Raw genomic sequence first — 18,614 nt, forward strand, 5'->3', positions numbered from 1 at the left:
TGGCAGACTCTGCTGACTCAACAACGTGATCGCGGATGCCTCAAGTTGATATCTACTACTAAGCAGAGGCCGGGAGCCTTCCGCTCAGGTTGTGAATGCATTTCTGTCCCTTTTGTAGCGATAACTATATTACGGTAGCATTTTGAACCTTCAGCGTGGCGGCGCCGCCACGTTGTCACGTGGTGCGGAGCAGCTGCTGCCGGCGCCGTGGCTGGTCACGTGGTTGGTCACGCGACCAGCCACGTGGTGCAGAGCAGCTGATGCTGCCAGCGGCGCGGCGCGCCGGCGGAACCGAGCTGTCACAGATGTGCGCATGCGCCGTGTCAAGTGGGACGAAGATGAAGAAGGAACGCCCAGCGAAACGGACAAGCTTGAACAAGCTTGAACCCCTGTTTGTTATGGAACGCCGCGCTCTGCGCCTTTGCTTAGGTCTGCCTAAATAAGTGGCGAATGCTGTGCTGTACTTGGAGGCGCAGATACCTGATCTTAATTCGAGGTTTCGGCTTCTTACTGTGCGGACGTTTTTAAGGTCTTTGGAGCGTGTTCCTGCATTGGCTAACCCCATTTTCACAACGAACCCATCTCTATTCTTTTGTACTTTTTGGCCTATAGGTACAAGCTTCCTCAGGTTGTGTTGACTAATTCCCTGCTGTCAAAAATTTCTGTATCAATAAATTCTGTAGTACCAGATATCCCCCGCCGCGCTGACACTGTGGTCTCCTTCGATGACACCCTCCCAGCGAATGCGAAAGATCTGCCTCCCAGTGTATTAAAGGGCTTATTGAGGAGTATCTGAATAATTTTCCTGACCATATTGCCGTTTTTACAGACGCCTCCCAGCAAAATGAAAAGCCAGCCATTGGCATTTACTCAATGGCTCTTGATTGGAGTTGTTCATTTAGGGCCCCTGACTATGCCCCTATTTTTGTCGCCGAGTTTCTGGCCATTGAGTTGGCCTTAATCAGGATTCCCTGCAATATCTCTCAGGTTAATATACCTTCAGACAGCCTTTCCGTCTTGACAGCGCTCGAAAAATCGAGGGATACCCCCATGAGCCGTTCCCTTCGATTTTTTCTTCCAGCACATATTACCGAAGTTTGTTTTCACTGGGTCCCTGGGCATTTTGGCATTGTTTATAATGAGAGGGCTGATTTTTTAGCTTAGTCCGCCTTTGGGGGACCTAATGTCCCATTCGTTCCTAATACTGTCTTCTTGACTGCAGCACGCTTCCAACGGTTCCAGCGCCTCCACTGCTTGAGGCATGAGCCTCTCCTTGGTGTTGCAGATTTTCAACACCTGGCGTTTCCTTGGAGTGTGCGGATGTGCAGTTCGAGTAAATGTGAGGTGTCCATGACCCTCTTGCGTTGCAGAATACCGCGACTAAATCTCTATTTATGTCGATCAGGGTTATCGCTGACCAACCTTTGTGAGTCTTGTGGCGAAATAGAGTCAATAGATCAATTTTTCCTCTTTTGCCGGCGGCTCGCTTCTCTCCGTAGAACATACGAGATCCCCCTCGCTCGACTGGGGCTCCCTCTATCTATTCCGATCCTACTCTCTTTTTGGGCAAGCGCCAAGGGATATGCCTTGAAACCTGTGTGAGATTTTATTCACGGGTATATAATTGCACCAGGTCGATTCTTATGCTAAAATGTGAATTCACAACTTTTTCATTTCCTTTGTTTTCACCTTTTTTCATCCAAATTTGCGTCTTCACAAAATTATCCAATTACTCCACTCCTTACCCATGTGTGCGTTTGTATCAACAATGTACCCTGGCCAATCTCCCACCGTGGGTACGTGCCATTCAGCCAGAGGCCATCATCATCATCATCAACGCAGCGGCGAAAGACTGACTTTGCAATTCAAGTGAGCAAGTTCCACTCGGCCAGATGTAGCTATCGCGTACGTCACTCCAGGTTTAACCAGAGCTAAACCACCGCCATTTTTTTAGTGCGAATGCACTAATCCGGATACTCCTTCCCCGAGCAAAATCTTGTCTTGCTTACTTGCGAAGTAGCTGCATAACCAGGGTCAGTCATGACTCGACCACCATTTGAACTTGGACTTTGGTAGCCCGGGCGACTCCCAAATATCGGTATGGTTCACCAAAAATTAACCTTGGCTAAACTGGACCAAAACTGATATAAGTATATCAATTTTATTCAATACAAGTATACGTAGTCCACTACTGCCTCCAGTTCAAGTACTGGTAATTTGATTACATTAAGAGAATTTGGGTTATTTAAGTCACTAACTACTATTCACTAATTAGATACTACTATTCAGTAAATTGTTACATCGAGTTCAAGTACTGTCATTACATTTGGAGCTTTTTGGTAATTTAATTGGATAATTATTTCTGATTAATGAAGATCCACTAACTAGCAGTCGCCATTGACTCTTTTACAACCTCCAGGCGAAGTACCGTTCGTTTGATTACATTCGGAGCATTTTTAGCAGTTTTATTCACTAATTAGTGGTCGGTAATTAGATGTCGTTATTTACTCATCTACAACCTCCAGTTCAGGTACTGTTCATTTCATTACATTCGGAGCATTTTCGACATTTACTATAATTACTCTTCAGTAAACTGCGGTCAGTAATTATGTAGTACCATTTGGTCCTTTATTACGCAGCATTTTTAGCCGTTTTATTCACAAATTAGGGGTACAACTTTGACGTCTCCAACTCAAATGCTAACAATTTCATTTACATCCAGTGCATTTTTGGCATTCTGGCCGTTTTTATTCACCAATAACTATTGAGAAATTAGAAGTGTCTACATACTCATTGACTCATTACCCATGCACGGTTAATCAGTACTGCTCTTATGCTTCTCTCCTATGCATCACACCATACTCAGTACAGTACCACTGCACTCAAACAACGCCATCGTGGCACGGAGCCGCTTTTTTCACTCAATGGTAGTAGTATAGTATAGTAGCAGTAGTAGTAAGCGGTTTTATTAAAATAATGATAAAAAGGAAGGAAAAGATTTTTGCTAGCATCTGGTAGCATCTGCATCTGCTTTTGCATCTGCTATCGATACTGAAGCATCTGAGCTGGGGCAGCGGAAATAACGATTTTGCGATAAAATTCATCAGGTGATGTGTGCCAGCTCCTATTATTGCGGTCGATGAGTGCGGTTGCCAGCGTCGTTGACACTGTCTTATACGGCACTCTTGTCATATGGTTCAGATGCGATTATAGTGGCTCTAGTGAATTAATTCACTAAAGCCACGGTCACATTGGGAATACTTGTCATTCTGCACTCGCGACTATTTTATGATAAAGTTAGCCTGCCAAACATAATACAAGCGCTTTACATGCGCGCACGGACTGCACAAACCGTAGCACAGATGGCTATTGCCAACGACAATACTAAGTTCGATAAACGCACTTCAACATCTTATTTCGTCGCATAGGAAGTTTATGAAGCTTCAAGTCCACACAAAAATTTGTTCCGCTTAAGAACGTCAGACGGCATACACAGAAACCAAAACTGCCCACAAAGTACTTCAGCGTTACCAATGCTTTTACCTCCATCTATCAAGATATGCTAACTCAGTGAGGCCCCCAGCCAGCCCTAAAACACGCGCCAGCATTCAATGATGTTCGATGAGGCAAGTTATTGGGCGAGTGGGTTTCGATATTCCATCAACGAACGGGACGCAGAAAGGACACAGGCATTGACGCAACATAGCGCTGTGTTGTGTCCTACGTCCCGCTCGTTGCGCTGCAGTCATGGAATTCAATGATGCGGACGGCCTACGGGCGCTTGGACGAAAAAGCGTGCCGTGTGCATCGTTGGGAGCTGGCGTGCGAGGATGATGGGTGTAAGGTAGGAGCATCCCCTTCAAAACGGGGTGATGGTAGGAAACGAGGAGGAAAGCGTCGTGCGGAGAAGAGTGTCAGTCAGTGCAGGGTGCCTGGATGCCCGCTCGCCTCCGCTTTCAGGGTGGGACACCTTTTGTACTACCACGCGCCGCCGTTTCCCCTCGCAGCGGCATGTTGGGTCTCACACGCCAGTTGCGTGCAGTGCGCTGTGCGTATTGCACGGTTTCTGTGCAGTTGCGTGGCGACTGTGTAATGCTACTGATCTGGAAATAGACAGTATATACTTGTTTCACTCGTGGCAGTAATGTTTTGGCAGTTTTGAGCGTATTTTATGCATGATGCATTCGCTCTGACTCTACGACTAACGGAAAGTTATGACGGACTGCTGTGTTTTTAAGTCAACGGCTGCACTTTAAAAGGACAGAAATTATTTGGCTTTCCTTGATAGGATAATATGGACTATTTTAGGGTCACCGAATTCCATATAATTATGCTGTCTTTGTTGTTTTGAACGTAAAGACTGTTCCCAAGGCCCCAAGTTTCCCTTGTATACAAGCAGCGCGGAGCATGCATGTCCTGCCAAATATAATATTTTTGCGTAGTCAACATTCACTTTCCAACATTTTCTGAAGTGCCTTTGTCTTGTTGCTGCACCGTATGTGTAAAATTCCACGTAATAATGTCAAATTTCTCTTCCAAGTAATTTGTCAACTCACTGATTGGGAGTAGAAAGCTGAGGACATGTCTGAAGCCAAATGGTCATATTTTCTTAACTGCTTTCCTTAGTGGCTTGCACTGCAACAAAACAATGCAAATGGTTGCGTTTCCCTCTGGATGGCGTTGACTACACGTAAACTGATGATGCGATGCGATGACATCTTCCTAATTCGCAGTGATTAAGTCGCTTTATTCGAGGACAAATTTTACTAAACAATTTCTTTTTACTTTCAAAACATGAAGAAAGATCATCAAAAGCGACTGAAGCAAAAAGAGGCCTCAAAAAATCAGCCCCTGATAACTATTTATTTTCAATACCATTGTCTCTGCCAGGGTAAACTAAGAAAGAGGAGCCGGAGCAACTAAGGAAAAAATTGAAAATTGGTTTTCGAGGAAAGGAAATGGCACAGTAATTATCTCACATATCTGCCCTAAGCGAAGGGAGGAAGGTGGGAGTAAAAGAAGGGAGAAAAAAGGTGCCGTAGTGGAGGCCTCCCCAATAATTTCGACCCTCTGGGGACGTTTAAAGGGGCTCTGAAACGCCTTCTGAGGAGATCACATTAACTCTCTTAATCACTGCACTGTGTTGCCATAAAAACCAGAGCCAAATAATACTCTCCTACACGCAGCAGACGACCCACAATCACGCGTCAAAGTTGGCGAGCTCTTCCCGGCGACTTTTTCATGCTCGCACCCTCCTCCGTCCCCCGCATCTGCGTAGACAAGGTGAGAGGTGGCCATTGGTTAGATTCTTTCAGACGTCAGGCAGCTACCGTGGTCAATAAGCATCTTAGCTCCGGCGGGTCGGGAAGCTCCGCTCCCAGAGGGGGGTTGGCGAAGAAGCGCCTTCCTTCCAGCGTGCAAAAAGTGACGAGAGGAGAGGGAAAGGTGCGAAGACGCTGAAATTCAAATTTTAACTACAAATAACTCAGCTTCTACAAAGCGCATTTAAAAAAATCCTTGCTGGACACTATTCGTGAAGCGGCGTGCTCAATATCCCATGCATGCCGCAACTTTATTAAAGCCCCCTTCACAGCCCCTTTAATATTCACTGACATCGCACAGCACACGGGCGCCTTTGCGTTTCGCCCATCCCTGCTACTGCTGTCATCGAAAGAGGGAAAAAAAGTAATCTATAGGATATGGTTGCCCAGCAACACGCGTGACGAATTTTACTGACGTGGCTGCATGAGGGCAATGAAAAGAGCCTTTTTTTCCCAGTTGTGGTTTCTTTATAAATGACACGAAAATAAACCGTTACTGGAGAAAAAAGCCGCCTTGCGTTCGCGTCACGCAGCCACGGCTTCTTTGATTACTGACGCACAGAAGATAGGTTTGGCGCCAGGATATTCGTAGTGAGCTGGCGCAAAGAAGGAGAGGGGAGGGCATTCGTGCCTTCATGGCATTAAGATAAAACAAAAATTGAACTGAACAAAAAGCTGCGACGAGAACTTCACGTACTCGCAAGAGCGCATAAATAATACGGCTGCCTTATTGCGAAACGCCTTTGTGATCAGGTTGTGAAGCCAAAGCCGCTCGGCAACTTTTGACGTGGCCTGGCAGGTTTTAGCACTCGCCTTTCAGCTTTCTTGGCCTACGTCATCAGTGCAAGAGCTTGTGGTCTGGTGGTCAAAACATGCGACTTTTGGCAGCGTGGTGCAGAACGTGCGATATGTACCGAGGCGGCTGTAATCGGGAGAAGAAAGGCCGCGACGCGTAACGACGTGCTTCTAATCGGAAGAAGAAAGGCGGCGGAAAACACACAAAACTTGCAAAACCGAGGCGAAAACGGGCCACGCCCCTTTGCTTGAAGTGAGCTCGTGTTGTGCGTGATATGTAGCAGTCAGAGACCAAGTTATGAGGGCCTGTTGTTTTCCCGGGGGTTTTGAGGAGCGCGCGCCGGAGCCGCCTGCCCGGGCGCAGCATTTTTTCTTTTCGCTGCTGCTTCTACGACGCGCCGCATGGCGCCACCACTGCTTGCGACCCCGTAGGCGCATACAATTGTGACTTTACCTGGTCGCCTGCGCTCGCTCGCGCTGACGGGAGTTTCACCTCCTATATAGTCTTGCTCCGTGACCAATATGCAACTGCAGCTCGAAGTAAGTAATCCTGATTGTTGGAAATGTAATTGAAATGTAGAGTATTCGGGTCAAAAGGTTGCACTGGAATATGCTACACAAGTTGTAAGGAAGCTGTTATGAAGGAACACGTACTGCGCACGACTGTTCATAAGGCGCCGACTTTATCGGCAGGTTAGCTGCGAAAGTAACTGCCTCTGATTCACTGACTAAACTATCTCTGGTACCACTCTGTCAAGGTAGAACACCAAATTTTCCGCATTCCTCGCGGCAGCTGCAGTTTTTTCTTCGAAACGGCGCGCCGCCGCATTGCGCTCAATGCAACTGAACGGGAGAGTGAAACCGAACATGTATCCCACCGGGAGCGCTGTCTTCCCCAAGGTCCGCCTTGTCTTCCCTGAAGTATGGTGGCTAGATTGGAAAGGTGTGAAAACCGGCAGGGAAACATGGCCCCACAGCGCGCCGATGCCACGTGGCGGCGCTGACGGCAGAGGCGCGCAGCCAAAATGAGCGCATCGCCTAGGCTAAATTTAACCACTGAAGCGAAAATAAGCCCGTTTTGCTTGTCGCGCGTTTTCTGCTAGTGTCAAAGAATGAATATTTATCATAAAATAGTGTTTCATAAACTCGCATCATTATTCCCTTGAAATATGCTGCTTCACAAGCCGAGTTTGCATTGCATAGCTGAACTGATGCGCGTTTTGTGCATGCACATTTCGAGACGCTGCCCAAGATGTGAGGGACGCTGTTAATGCCGCAGCGGAAGGTTGTGGAATAATTTAAATGACCTGGGTTTCAACGTGCACTGACTCTCTGCGTTGCGCCGCCACCGAAACGCAGCCACTACACGTACGTACGGCGAGAAGAGCAGGTTGTAATGCGTGCCGTAGGACCTCAAAACTGCAGTCGCATGGCTGAAGGCGAAAATTAAAACTCGTTTTTAGGGAAAGGAAATATCGCAGTATCTGTCTCACATATATCGGTGGACACCTGAACCGCGCCGTAAGGGAAGGAATTATGAAGGAGGGACTAAGAGAAGAAAGAGTGGCCGTAGTGGAGGGCCCCGGAATAATTTCGACCACCTGGGTATCTTTAACGTGCACTGACATCGCGCAGCACATGGGCGCCTTAGCGTTTCGCCTCCATCGAAACGCGGCCGCCGCGGTCGGGTTCGAACCCGCGGGTACTCCGGATCAGTAGCCAAGCGCCATAACCATTAGTAGCCACCGCGACGGGTAGAATGAAGGCGCCCCAAAGCACAAACCAGGTGCCCCAACGCACAAATCGGTTTTTGTTGCCGCCTGCGAACCTGTAGCATGTATGCCATATCTTGACGCTCATGTAAGCAATGAAGCAGCACATCTGGCCATGAAATCGTTTATTTACAAGTGAAGGAAAAAAATTTTCAGAATTTTATCTACAACACACAAAGCTTCAGTGGTTTCCGTTTCTTATCACCATCCTCCTGATTTATACCCTTAAGGGAAAAAAAATCCTTGTGAGGCAATAAAAACGTGCAACTGATGCTGTCAGCGCAACAGAATGCTAAAAACGACTAATTTTTGGCACGTATCACTAATTGACTGCAGAATACCTCTTCCGCAGCTTCGACATGCAAGCGCGTTCGGCTGAACGCATGTGCAAGTTCGTTTTCTAGGATGGTGACAAGACTGTAAAATGATACTGACGGCCTTGACACTTGGGATCGCTCGAGACCATTTGGCAAACATTCCCTGGCAGACAAGGGCACGGAACAGAAAGTTTTTTTTATGTTCTTCTGTATCCCGTGTCACACCCAGGCGCAAAGCACCAACGCTCCGTCTTCTTTTTTGTTGTTGAAGGCATCTCGCCCTCAGATGAGAAAACGCTGCTACAGACACTCCAATACAGGTGACGAAACGAATTGAACTGCTACGGGGTGCGCAAGGCCGACGCGGCTGAGTTTACCGCGCCGCTACTAGCAGCGCCACATTCCTCCTGGCGGCATCGGTGCGCAGAGGGGTCACGCTCGGCCGACAGAAAGCGCCGCGCTCTTCACACCTTTCCAATCTAGCCACCTTACCTGAAGGCTAGAGATGGGTCGCTCAGGAGTGAGCCGGATCTTCTGAGCCGCTCTTTTAAAAGAGCGGGTGAGCCGTGGCTCAGTAAAAGTGAGCGGCGGTTCTTTTGGAGATCCGGCTCACTGATCCATAGTACCGTAGTCCAGCGTAGTGATCCGTGCCGAACGGCGAACTGTGTTCCGTCAGAGCTGTGTCAAGGGTGTGACATTCCCGTAGAGCCAATGGGCTGTGTCGTTGGGTCTTCTGCCGGGTGCGATTTTCGCGCCATCTGTTAGCAGCGCGAGAAAGCTGGTTTGTCGTTCAGTTAGCCGTGTCGAACCGTCCGTCAGAGCTGCTGGGTGCGATTTGCGCGCCATCTATTAGCAGTGCGAGAAAGCTGGTTGAGTGAACGGGTCGCCCGCTCGCCGAACGAGAGATCCGGATTTCCAAAGGAGCCATTCGGCTCACTGAGCCGAAGACCCGGATCTTTTGAAGAGCCGGGTCTTTGGCTCAGTGAGCCGTTTGGCTCCTTTGGAGATCCGGATCTTTTGAAGAGCCGGGTCTTTGGCTCAGTGAGCCGTTTGGCTCTTTTGGAGAGCCGCTCTTCTGGTGAACCGATTCTCTCGTTCAGTGAGCCGTTTGGCTCTTTTGGTGAACTGCTTCTCTCGTGCAGTGAGCCGTGCGGCTCTTTTGGAGAGGCGCTTCTCTCGTTCAGTGAGCCGTGCGGCTCTTTTGGAGATCCGCTTCTCTCTCGTTCAGTGAGCCGTGCGGCTGTTTTGAAGGGGCGCTTCTCTCTCGTTCAGTGAGCCGTTCGAAGAACCGTTCAATCAGAGCCGGGTCTTCTGGCAAAGTGCGTATTTCTGGGCAAGTTGGTTGAGATACATTCTGTTGTGTGCCAAAAGCAGCGGCGTACCATGCGTGTGTTGGCAACTGTGGACACAAGCTGCATGGTGTGTATTGACGCTGTGTGTGCGGTGGTGCCGGCGGCATGGCTTCCATGTTGTGTGTCAGTATTGTATCATGTTCTTAGTTGTGCAATAAATGAAGTGCAGACACAACAAATGGCGACGAGGACCGGATCAAGAACGCTCCAAGAACGGCCTGAAGATCACCACATCAAGCGACAGTAACTGGCAGCCGCAAGAAGAGCATTGACAAACACGAAGTGTCAGGCCTAACTCTGCGAGCCCTACGCTGGGGGGGAGAACAATGGCAGCTCAAGCAGCGCTAATCGGTAAGCTCGACAGTTTCGATGACACTGTTGAAGACTGGTCGTCGTATATAGAAAGGGCGGACGAATACTTCGCGCTCAACAGCTTACCGGAAGAGAAGAAGGTAGCGGCTATAATTACAAGCATGGGAGCGAAAACTTACGCTATCCTTCGCAAGCTGACCACGCCGAACAAACCCTCAGAGAAAACGTACGCAGACATTAAAAAGTACCTGGGAGACTACTTTTCACCTGTGCCTCTTGAAATGTCCGAGCGACATCGGTTCTACAAGAGACTTCAGAGAGAAGGCGAGTCTGCTAACGAATATATGGCAGAACTGCGGCGGCTTTCACAGAACTGCAACTTTGGGTCATTTTTGGACCAGGCACTGCGGGATAAATTTGTGTGCGGTCTTCGCTACGTGCAAGTCCAGCAGAGATTGCTAACCGCAAAAAAGGTTACGCTAGAGCACGCCCTTGACGAAGCAGTAGCACATGAACTTGCCGTGAAGGACATCGCCGAATTCAAAAGCAGGGAAGAAGTGCCGGCTTCCGTGGCTCATGTCGAGAAGGAAGCACGACGATGTTACAGGTGTGACCGCAAGGGGCATCCACCGTCGAAATGCAAGTTTCTCACAAGTGTTTGCCACAAGTGCAATAAGGTTGGCCACATTAGTAACGCGTGTAAAAGCAAGTCAAGCGACGCCAATAGAGCACCACGCCGGTCAAGCCTTACTTACAAGAATAGGCAGGCTTCAAAAAGTCAAGTGCATGCCATTGAACAAGACAGTGATGCATTTGAACTTCTGGCACATGTCGACGATGGGAACAAAAGCAGTCCGATCTGGCTGAAGCCACAGATCGAAGGGTACACATTGGAAATGGAGGTGGACACTGGATCCAAGTATTCTCTTGTGCCAAGAACCACGTACGAAGCGCATCTCTCTCATCTGCCTCTGGAGGGAACTTCAGTACGGTTCAAGACGCTGACTGGTCAAGCTTTCAGCCCTAACGGTGTGGCAACAGCCAATGTCACGTTTGGGAAGTCAACGCAACGCGTGCAGTTCTTTGTAGTCGACACTCCAGGACCTCCGCTCTTTGGAAGAGACTGGATTAATCGTTTCAACCTTATCGAGCTGAGCAGCGTATTGAGGATCGACAACCAACTGGGGCCACGTGCAGATCAACTGAACAAGATCCTCGCAGAACACAGGGACGTCTTCGATGATAGCATTGGAAAACTCAAGCACATCAAACTGAAACTGCGTCTTCAAAGTGGTGCACAAACGAAGTTCTGCAGGCCACGACAGGTGCCCTATGCCTTGAAGGAGAAAGTGAACACTGAGCTTGAACGGTTGGAAGCAGTCGGCATCCTGACAAAAGTGAATCACAGTGATTGGGCCACGCCCATAGTGCCTGTAGTGAAAGCAAATGGAACTGTCCGCATATGTGGAGACTTCAAAACCACAATCAACCCTCACTTGGTGGTGGACCAGTATCCCTTACCCCGCATTGAGGACATCTTTGCAAAGTTAGCAGGAGGACAGAAGTTTTCAAAGATAGATCTGAGACAAGCCTACCTACAAATGGAAGTAGACGAGTCCAAGCCGCTCTTGACCATCAACACAGAAAAAGGGCTGTATCAGTACAACAGAATGATTTTTGGCATCTCTTCTGCGCCAGCTGTGTGGCAGAGAACAATAGATCAAATCCTGCAGGGAATCCCAATGTGCCATGCTACTCAAGATGACATTCTTGTCACTGGTGAGTCAGAAGGTTCTCATCTCAAGAACCTAGAGCTAGTGCTCAGAAGACTGCAAGAGTATGGGCTCAGAGCTAACCTCCAGAAATGTTCGTTCTTTGAAGACTCCGTAACATACTGTGGTTACAAGCTCGATGGAACCAGGTTACACAAGACAGAGGACAAGATCAAGGCAGTGATGCGTGCCCCTACACCCAAGTCCACGTCTGAGTTGAGGTCATTCCTTGGCCTTGTGAACTATTACAGAAAGTTTATTCCAGACAGTGCTAATCTTCTCAGACCACTGCATGCACTTCTGGAGAAATCATCACCATGGAAGTGGACAAAAGAATGTGAGGTGGCATTTCAGCAAGCAAAGAAGATTATAGCCTCAGAAACTGTCCTTGTGTACTACAACCCGAACCTGGAAGTACGTCTAGCATGTGATGCTGGCCCCCACGGACTCGGAGCAGTCCTTTCGCACAAAATGCCTAATGGGAGTGAAAGACCCATCGCATTTGCATCTCGAACCTTGAAGGCTTCGGAAAAGCAGTACTCTCAGATAGATAAAGAAGCACTAGCCATTGTCTGGGGTATACAAAAGTTCTATGCATACCTGTATGGAAGACACTTCAAGCTGATCACAGATCATCAGCCCCTGACACGTATCTTTGGCCCAACCAGCAGTGTTCCTGCGATGCAAGCTGCACGCATTCAACGTTATGCCTTGTTTCTAGCTGGGCTCGACTACGAGATACAGTACCGCAAGTCATCGGATAATGCCAATGCAGATACATTGTCACGCCTTCCTCTTCCAGACAGTCCTGAAGATAAACCAGATGAAGCCGAACTTTTCTACCTGAACCAAATGGAGCAACTACCTGTAACAGCTCAACAAGTCAGACAAGCCACAGAGCGTGACCGTCTGCTATCGAGAGTCCGCTACCATGTTTTGAACGGGTGGGACTCGTGCAAACAAGACAACGAAATCCTTCCATTCTACAGGCGTAAAGAAGACCTCTCTTTACACCACGGCATCATTGTTTGGGGCATAAGAACTGTCATTCCAGCTGTATTGCGAGAAACAGTCCTCAACGACCTGCACTCTGGACATCAAGGCACTGTGAAAATGAAAGCGCTTGCACGTTCGTTTGTGTGGTGGCCATCTGTTGACACCGATATCGAAGCCATCACTAAGAAATGTGCAGGGTGCTCCAGCGAGAGCAACATGCCACCAAAAGTCTCTCTGCACCCGTGGGAAGTGCCGAGTGGACCATGGCGCCGAGTTCATTTAGACTTTGCAGGGCCATTCCTGGGCAAAATGTTTCTTATCGCTGTTGACTCATTCTCAAAATGGCCTGAAATACATGTGATGAGTTCAACTACGGCAGAGTGCACCGTGGATGCACTGCGCGTTATGTTTGCATCTCACGGCATTCCAGAACGCATTGTCACGGACAATGGTCCTCAATTCACATCGGAAGAGCTTCGGACCTTTCTCATGCAGAATGGTGTGCGACACACATTTAGCGCGCCATATCACCCGGCGACGAACGGTCTTGCAGAAAGGTTCGTGCAGTCCTTCAAGCACAGTATGAAGGCCATGAAAGGAGAGGGATCCATCATCAAGAAGTTGACAAACTTCCTTTTGGCATACCGTACGACACCCCACTGTGCTACTGGTGAGACACCAGCAAACCTTTATCTCGGGCGCGAACTACGCACTCGACTGGCACTCGACTGGCACTATTACGCCCACAACCCGGTGGACGTACGTATGAGAAACAAGGGTCATCTCAACCAAGTAAGCCTCAGCGCTCCTTTTCTGAGGGGGAAGAAGTTTCTGTGCGCTCCTATAGGGGTACAAGTAAATGGGTGCCCGGAACAATCGCAACCAGAACAGGGCCTCTATCATATGAAGTGGAAGTTGGAGGAACAACCTGGAAACGTCACACTGATCAACTGCGCAAGGGTTACACCGAAGACAAACGCCATCTGGATTCGGAACCTGAATTCCTACCCAGTATGCAAACCTCCCCGGACAGCGAGACATCACCTGCTTGTGTTCCAGATGAAAACAAATCTGCATCACCTCGACGTGATCCATGTGTGAGTGCACCAGAAGACAAACTTAATACTCCTCGGGTAGCAGTTCCCGTGAGCCTCCCTGATCCTATCACAGGTCGCCCAGTGAGGGTACGTCGACCACCATCGAAACTGGACTTGTAAAAAAAATTACAAGGGAGGAAGTGTTGTGTGCCAAAAGCAGCGGCGTACCATGCGTGTGTTGGCAACTGTGGACACAAGCTGCATGGTGTGTATTGGCTGCGTTCCAATACTCTAGACGTCTAACAAGATGTCTAGTGTGACGTCTAGGAAGCAGTCTACATGTCCATGTATTGGAACTTGTCTACTGCTCACGCCGCCTCGCGGCATAATAATGTAACTAAAGCTTATGAACAGTTGTACTACTATTTTTCACAAACTGAGCAATAACGATAATTAAAAACGTGTTTTCAACAAGTTTACACATTTCTTCTGCAATGACTTTGCGCGTAAACCGGACTGGTGGATGTGCCTATCGGTCAGTCTACTTGTAGCAGACGGGGCCGCTCTCCGAAGACGACGCTAAAGAGATATGCGATTATTATTTTATTATTGATGCTAAACTGTACATGCTCCTCGAACGTGCTCGTCCAGACGGTCCTGTAAACATAAGAAAGAATACGAAAGACTGTAATCAGTATGCGCGAAATGCGATACGGCTAATAAACACTGTAACAGGAAAACACATACGTGACATTAAACCTGCTGTCTGCCGTACGTGGCACTCGGAGACAGCGAGAGACCTAAATACAGCAGCGATCTTTAATCCTGCAAAGACTAAAATCAATTCGCAACATGCCGGTGTATTTGTTCTGAGAGTGTAGAGATAAAAAGGAATGCACGCGAAAGAGTTGATGCAACTAATACAGCAACAGAACACATTTATTAACCGTCACGCCAGCCGTCTTAACGCCCGTCGAGGAAACCAACGATAGCGACGAGTATTCTCTAAAATCAAGGTGCTAATTAAGATCCGGCATCGTCAGATGCCAGATCACATATAAACAGACCTACAGCGTCCGCTGCTGTAGCAAAGCTCTCAACTGCACGATTTTCTCCTGCGTGATTCACTGCTAGGAATCGCATGCCCACGAAGATTAATTAGCCACTAGTTTGCGTACCAAATAACATAATGGAGTGACATTTTCCTTTCCTATACTCCGTGTACACTCCGGCGCCCGCAAGAGCACGACTCGCTCATCCGCGTACATCAGCTCCGCCATCTTTAGACAGCAAGTTAGCCTGCATCGATGTGGACTTCGGCGAAGCAGTCTTATGAGACTGCTTCGCCGAGAAATGGAACGCGTCCCAAGATGGCTGTCCGGCTAGACGTCTAAGTAGCCGTCTACTTGGGACTATTGGAACGCAGCCATTGACGCTGTGTGTGCGGTGGTGCCGGCGGCATGGCTTCCATGTTGTGTGTCAGTATTGTATCATGTTCTTAGTTGTGCAATAAATGAAGTGCAGACACAACACATTCCGAGCAAAAGAGCGCTCGCAGAGCTTGTCCTCGCTTTGTGTTGTGTCTTCCTTGTTGTCGTCCGTTGTCTGCGAGCGCTGTTTCGCTCGAGAACGTGTCTTCTGGCAAATCATTGGCAAATGATGGCGCCGTTCGTTGACAGCTGTTGTTCGAGCGATGTCTCACGACTCCCACCGATCTTGCATCGTGAGCTGGTGTAACATTTCGAAGGTATTAGTAAAAATACCTATAAGACGGTTATGCTACTAATGCACATATCGTTTTTTTTAAAGCCAAATAACTAAACTCTATAGCAGAGGTTACAGTGTAACCTGCTAGTTATTTGGCTTTCATGAAAACAAAACAATATATGCATCCGTAAACTAGCCGTGTAGTAAATTCAGCCATGGTCTCTTCTTTTTCTTTAGAGAGGAACAGGGCCTCTCCAGGCAGTGTTTGAAGATGGGGACGATTGTCGAATGCAGATGATGAAGAGAGGAAATATATCTACATAAATGTACAAAGGCAAATTGAGTTACAGAAGCAGATCTCATACAGACGGCCGAACTAACTGTAACTAAAAAAAAAGGTAATTCTCACACAGAGAACATACACTACAAGACCTTACTTATCGACCCACGTGTTAAAGCCTAGGTATATTTGCAGAATTACAAGCCACTGCACGGAGCCTCTAGCTAAACTACGCAATACCGACTTGTGATTTTTAATGCATTTGCTTGCGTTTTTGTAAGTTTTATAAACAAAGAAGTTAGGGCGGCCGTATTTCGAGGCCCGTCCTAAGTTTCGATAACCAATGAAGGTAGCCACCTACAGCCCTGAAGTGTGACACAACCTCGAGCCCAGGGCTTGGATAAAAGAAAAACACATAACGAAAATTTCCGAAAAACCTATTATTACGGGAGCCCTTACCCTTATTGCGTGATGCTCTTTTCCTTCCCCGCCCCACCTGCGCGTCGCCTCTCGAAGGATGACAAGTTTTCTTTCTTTTTTTTTCTCAGCTAACTGGCGGTGCCACTAACCCACTGGCTCGTCCCAGAAATATCAGATAGCGGAGGCCCGCGACGCCTCGGCGCCATCAAGAATAGAGACGCGCTTGAAGGAGCCGGTAGCATGCGGAAGGAAAAGAAAAAAAAAAAGTGATGGTTCCTGCGCCGCACTTGTGGAGAGAGGGAGTGGAAAGGAAAGAACCACGGCTCACTCGCTCTTTAAAGAAGTTGCTCAAAAGACCCGTCTCTTTCCTGAGCGACCCAAGTGAGCCGGTGAGCCGTTCAAATGATCCGGCTCACTTCAGTGAGCGGAGCCGCTCACTGGAGCCGCTCACTGAAGTGAGCCGTTTTGCCCATCTCTACTGAAGGCTGAAAGCGGCGCTGGCTCATAAGGCAGTCAGTGCTGATGCGAGCGCCGCCGCATCTCGTTTTTTTTTTTTTTTGCGAAATGTGCTGCCTCTTGCGGTGAATTCGAAAACATAAGCAATTGGAGATCACGCGTTGTTGATGGAACTGGTTCACTCAATTGAACTTGTTCATACTATGCCGGCATCTCCACCCTATGCATTGCTTAACTTGGGTGTCTAGCTTAACACCAGTTATGACCAGACCAATCACAAAAGGAGTTGGGAGGCAGCTGTCTCACTGTGGAGAGGATGTGAAAGGCGTAAAACAGAGAAAGCGGCGGCTTCGCATCAAAGCCTTGGGCCATTGTGTTATAACTGTGTTATGCGAAACATAAAAACAAAATCAGTCGATAGCAGCGCAATACATTGAAAGGTGCAATATATTTTTTGTAGTCTGGAAAGCAAAATATTGGCACTTACTTTTAATGTAGGACACTGCGGTAGTTCAAAATTGGCATCGTAGAACATACGAAAAGCCAGCGCGAGAAGTAGACGTACTGTACCCGACAGCCTTTTCTCCGCCGTCGTCTGGCTACAAGGGGCCGTCAGTCTTCTCCGTGCAACGGGCAACGGCAACGATACTCGGCGAGATCTGGAATTTCCGATCAGGCCTACGTGCCGTGCCCGGCTTCTTTGCGCGTTGTGTCCGCGAGTGTTCCTCAGAGGAGGGCCCAGAGCGCGCGACCGCCAGTGTCAGCGAGCTCGCCGCGCTCAAGCCGCGAGACGAACGGGCGACCGGCCGTAGGGGCCGCGATCGAGCGGCGGCGCCTCCTCTGCTGACGGCACCGCGACGCTGACAGGCAGCTGATAGTCCACACTGCTGGTAAGCTTTTTCTATCGCTCGGTCGTGTCCGGCGTCCCCGTGGCTGAGCACAGCAGTTGAGTAGTCCGTCCCCGTGCGAAGACGCGTCTACTTTGAACGCACCCTTCGAGGAACCTGTCGTCTGTCTCCACCGCCTCTACATCATCAGCTTGTCAGCGTTCGTCAGCGGTTCGTCGGTTGACCGATGCAGGCCTCCGCGTTCACCAAGTTCACCACTGCTAGCATACGCGGCACTGCCGCTCTGGCGACAGCCATCGAGAGTCGCCAAAGTCATCGAAATGTTGGGCGCGTGTGCCGGCGATTTCGGGAACCGGTAACGCCGCTGACCAGGCCCTAATCGCGTTATTACCCAGACGGGCGTAACGCCGGCGCGGGGGCGTCGTAGACCTCGAGTGGTGCTCTGGCCCAAGGCTGGACGATGTTTTGGCCCTGGATGTGCGGCGCAGGTTCGCTCTTCTGTCTAGACAGGCTGCAGTGGGCCAGGGCTTTCGCCGCTGGCTGCCCGATCGCAGTGTTGGCTGCTAGTGTGGCTGCTGCTGCTGCTGGGATCGCCACCCAGCCGCAGCGGCAGCTCCCAGGGCAGTGTGTTGTGATAGCGGCCCAACCTCCCGCACGCTGTCAGAATTGGGGACTACACGGCGAAGATGACGTGCGCTCTTGTTTGCTCACCGAATGTGGCATAGAGCGTGCGATATTGATTACGTGTGAACCTGCATCGCTGGCGTGCAGTCATGCCCTTCGCGGTGCACTTGCTTTAGCGTCCCTTAGCTGATCTGCATTCACTAGTCCCAAGCTCCTTGCGTCTAGCTGGCGATCCGAGCAGCCAGTCGGTGCAAGCTGCATTTAGTATGTTTCATCGCCAGTGCAAACTTGTGATCTCAGTAATACCTCAGGAAGCATTTAAGATACTGATTGAAAAAATGGTATTTGGTTGACTGCGAACTAAAAGCAGGCCTGAACAGGCTTTAGCGATGTTTGCTGCATCTTCAGTAAGCTTTTGTAGTGCCATATTTTTTAAGAGTGCTGTGCATGTTGTTTCATGGGCACACATTGTTCTTTAGCATGCTTTTCTGGTAGTTTGTATGTGTTTTAAAGAGGACTATTGCACTGCATTTAATAGGCCCTTTTTCTTTACTCTAAATATCACCACTATATTAGGCTTTAATGAACATCCATCCAAAGGTACC

The 18,614-nt window shown here is 48.8% G+C and overlaps 1 protein-coding gene across 6 annotated transcripts in view; it reads left to right on the forward strand.

Moving 5' to 3' along the window:
- The first annotated feature begins 17,136 nt into the window (after nt 1-17,136).
- faf (ubiquitin carboxyl-terminal hydrolase-like faf) overlaps nt 17,137-18,614 on the forward strand; it is a 255,988-nt gene continuing 254,510 nt past the window's right edge. For 2 of the 6 annotated variants that reach the window (XM_077657293.1, XM_077657296.1), the window contains exon 1: nt 17,141-17,427. The gene's annotated coding sequence lies outside the window, so the exon portion shown is untranslated. Of the gene's footprint in view, nt 17,428-18,614 lie in introns of all 6 variants that reach the window. The other 4 variants (XM_077657295.1, XM_077657294.1, XM_077657297.1 and 1 more) reach the window with 3 other exon arrangements.

This window comes from Amblyomma americanum, chromosome 3 (assembly GCF_052857255.1).
Source record: "Amblyomma americanum isolate KBUSLIRL-KWMA chromosome 3, ASM5285725v1, whole genome shotgun sequence".
In the NCBI taxonomy this organism is placed as follows: Eukaryota; Metazoa; Arthropoda; class Arachnida; order Ixodida; family Ixodidae; genus Amblyomma; species Amblyomma americanum.